The sequence below is a fragment of the Epinephelus moara genome, chromosome 4 (assembly GCF_006386435.1).
Source record: "Epinephelus moara isolate mb chromosome 4, YSFRI_EMoa_1.0, whole genome shotgun sequence".
Classification (NCBI taxonomy): Eukaryota; Metazoa; Chordata; class Actinopteri; order Perciformes; family Serranidae; genus Epinephelus; species Epinephelus moara.
In genome coordinates this window covers 3,557,740-3,562,196 of record NC_065509.1, presented here as the reverse complement: position 1 = coordinate 3,562,196, position 4,457 = coordinate 3,557,740, and positions in this window count along the sequence as shown.

The following is a 4,457-nucleotide window of genomic DNA, read 5'->3' as shown; positions in this document are numbered from 1 at the left end:
TTCATAAACGGACATTTCACCGTCTCCGTTTTCAAAAAGATCTTCGTTTACACTTACCCGTGTATATATACACAAGAGCATGCCAAACCTGTAGGTGGCAGTGTAACGAGAAGCTCAAGCCTTCCATGTATCCATTGTCACCATAGCAACATAGGTCGCACTTTTGACACAGGCGCAAGTTCTGGCGCATACTGTGACGTCGGCTGCCTATAACTCCGTTTATCTCCGTTTATCTCAGTTTACATGCAAACGCGCAAACGGAGTTTTCCAAAATCTCCACTCTGGCCGGAGTTTTTAGAAAGACTCGTTTTCAGAGGAGAAATCTCCGTTTGCGTGTAAACGAAGGGCACAAACGAAGGAAGATGTCTCCGTTTATCAAAATCACCGTGTACATGTAAACGGCCTCTCATTTCCAAGGTCTCCAACTCAGTGAAAGGCAAACAGAGTCACACAGAAGACATCTTTGTGTTAGAGTGCACTGGAAAGCAAACAAACTGTTTTTGCCACAACAAATGACAGTTACAGAGTACCTAATAAAAGACAAAGGATGTGAGAAGCCGTGACAACTGTATCAAGTTATTTATTTACCCACTTCAGGTCACTTTACAATCTGGCACATGCACTTTAGATGCATACTGGAGCCTTGCTGATTTCAGTTGCATATCTCTTTTTTTGACAGATTGCTCTGTCAAAAAAAAACAAATGGTTTGCCTTTATTCTGAGTCATGGTGACTCAGGTAGTGTGTGTGTGTGTGTGTGTGTGTGTGTGTGTTGGAACAAACTGAAGTCTGACCAGCAGCAGCAAGTCATTTGTCACGGATGACTGAGTAAACAGGGTAGTCTTAATGAATATTTTAATTGAAGCATTACCTTTTTGAACTTTTGGCTTCTGACTTTTCTCCCGGCTGTCTCCATTGGCTCAGGCATCATTCCTAATTAATAGGATAGGCATTTGTGATGCTGACAAACAGTCTGTTGTGTACACACATGCACAGACGTGAATGCATAAGTAGATTCACACACATACTGAGGCATTGATGCATATGTAGTGTGTACTCATACACACAGAGCATGTGCACATGCGTATACTGCAAACTATCCTCATCTGAATATCACTGTTGGAACCCCATTCATTTTTTATACTTAGGCAAAGAGTAAGTGAGTTCACTGCATGCCTAATAGCCAGTCAAGCTCTTTTTAAAAATGCTGGAGCAAACATACACATATGGAGGCAGGGATGCATGTGCACACAGTAATAAACAAAGAGGATGCTGCCATGTGTGCAGACAAGCATGCACACATAATCATGCAGACATATCAATATATCAGCAGCTCAAATATCTGTTGTGAATTTGAGTAGAATAATTAAAAGCTGACAAAACGGCTGAAAGAATCATCAATTACACTTCTATCACCACATTTCTATCACCTCCTTTAAAAAAAAACAAAAAAAAAAAAAACTGACAGTTATATTGTCTTTTGTTTTTTGTTGTGTTCTTTGTTTATTTGTGTATGGACTAGTACATAGCATAAACTAATGCCACACACCACAGTATTTATAGCCTGAGCTAATTTGCAATGCCTGTCCCTAGATGAGCCTTTAAAAAGATAAAACTCAATAACGAATACACAAGAGACAGTACAGAAGACTCAACAACAGATATTACATTAATGAACACAAAACTCAGAACTCAACAAGAACATTCACACAAACTGAAATTAGTAGACACATTGCAACGTCAGGAAAACAACTGGTATCATTAGAAATAACACCTAAGATTATGTGCCTATACGCATAGGTGTCATTTACACTGGGGACACCACTTTTTGAAATGGCTGATTTAGGGCTGGGCGATATGGCTTAAAATGTAGTATCATAAAAAAAAAAAAGACATATATCACAATACACAACATATATCTCAATATTTTGAAATCTCCTCTAAACCACCATAGACTACTAAAATACAAAACAATTAAATTAATTACAGTTATTTTAAACCTAAATAAAGTAGTTGTTGTCATAATAAAGCTAAATAAAGTACTGTTATAATAAATTAAATCAAATATTTCATCTTTAATCATATAAAGTTAAACCGTTACCACTGTTAAATGTGATTTATTTACTGTGAGCTGGAAACAAACTAACAGCTCTCCAGTTCATATATTAATAATATTTGCAAGTTGCATTGATGCTCCAGGGTCACAAAATGTGATTAAATAGTCTTGTTCTGACTATTACACATTACACATTACTTAGGAAAAAATTAATCCAATACTTTACTTGATTACTCCCTGGAGAAAGTAATTAGTTACAATACTCGTTACATTACTAGTTACTCTGTAAAATTGCCTGAAATGCATTGTCACGTAATTTGCCAGTTAACGATATAGCATTAAACCTACATATGTGTAACAATCGTAAGGTAGTATAGTTAACTAGATGGATATACCCAGAGGTTCACAAGGTAGGCCCCCTAAGCAGACTTCCCTCTTTCTCTCCTTAAGTATTTGCAGAGTTTCCGCCAGAGAAGTTGTTATGCCAGGCGGGGGGTGGTTACCGTGTGTAAAGGTGTTATGATTATATTACTTGCCCACTCCCCCACAGTCATTTAGTTCATTTTTGCATATCAGCGCCACGTTCATCAAATAAAAAAAAATATTTTTAAATTTCTAATTTCTAAAATAAGCGTGTTATCAATACTTAGTAGGACAATGGACGTCACAATTATAAACTGAACCTGGTGACAAAATAGTGTCAAATCACCTCTACTGGTCAGCATCCAGTTCATCCAGTGGAGAGGAAACGGTGGCAAAATGGACATCCCTTCTAAACCACATCCAGGATGTCCATGTCCACGAAAATCCACTGTTCTCCAAGTGTCTCCACCCACCTTCCACTGATAAAAACAAGTGGCTGAATCCGGGTATGCCACTATTATACAGCAGTTCATTAGATTTGCATATTATACTTTCAGCTGCTATGCACTCTTAATCTATTATTTATTTATAATTATCTTTCCAACTCTAGCGACAAAGGCCACCTACAAGATTGAGACACATCCTTGGTGATGTTAAATGGAGGAGGGATTCCACAGTCTCATTCTGCGGTTTGCACCAAAAAAATCTGTCATTCTCCTATTTAGGGATGCTCTGCAGGTAAATTATATGTACTCATATTGTCAATATTATGCAGTACATAACATTCAACATGTGCTCAAAACTAGACCATTTAGTGGCGTGCACAGACTTTTTGAAGGGCAGGGGCGTTTTGGCTCCCAGGAGTGCACTTTAGCGTGCCTCCTGGGAGGGTCAATGGTCTGACCATTAACACTGGGTATTTGTTTCTGTGGCAATATAAAAATGTAATGCTGGAGTGCAGCCCTGGTCTCTCCTTTTTTTAATATTTTGTATTAACTGTGCTCTGGAGTGATACTATTACACACAGAAATTTGCATTTAGGAGTCTGTTTTACATAGGACTTATGGTACAAACAATGTAAAATTTTAGTTTTCAGCCCTTTACTAACTATTTGAATTAAATAATCCCATCCAAATGCTTCTCATTTCAGGCTTTACCTGGCTGCGTTGCATTTTAATGAAAATTCTGGGTGTTCCCAAGCAAGGACTGCAGCAGGAGAACTCCGGTTCCAAATCAAATTTCCCAAGGCCAAGAGAGCTCCGGTTCCAAATCAAATTTCCCAAGGCCAAGAGAGGGGGACATATTGTGTCCATGGTGAAAACCAAATACACTGCTGGTTAGTTAATTATCAATTGTCTGCTACATATGTGAATGATTCAAAACATACTACTACTTCCGAGATTTATACACCACCTGAATGACATGGTGTTGGACTACATTTGCCAGCACGTCAAAATTGTAAACACAAATTCAAAGTAAAAAACAAAAAATGTAATTGCAGTTACTTTGGTAATAGATTGTCAACAGTTGAGCCCACATAAATTAACAAACTATAAATGCTTTGTGCTGTCTTCTGTGTTTTAGAATATGTCTCAGAGCTTATGGACCTCCTCTTTAACAAAGTCATCCACAACCCTGGGACCTTTGCAGCTGAGCTGAGAGCAGTGGCTGTTCCTGGATTCCTGTGCTCACAGTATGAGCGGCCTGAGAAGGCAGATGCAATTGCCAGACATGTGTCCAGGTTCAGCTGTCCAGGTGGGGGTGGGAGCAGCTTCAGCACAAGGTGGCCCAACATCAGACTGTGCAGCAGATGTGACAGTTACTGATAGAGAAGAGGGTCAGATCATTACCCATTAGGTTAGTGTGGGTCAGGGGTTCATGTTATGATGGACTATCAGTAGTTTTGTTTAATTATGTCAAATGATTTTTCTCAAATAATTCTTCTGTGTAGGTGGTGAATATGGAGGAGCAGTCCATATTTTTTATAATGTCTTACAGAACAGGATCCCAGAAGATGACATTCTGATTCATCAACCTGC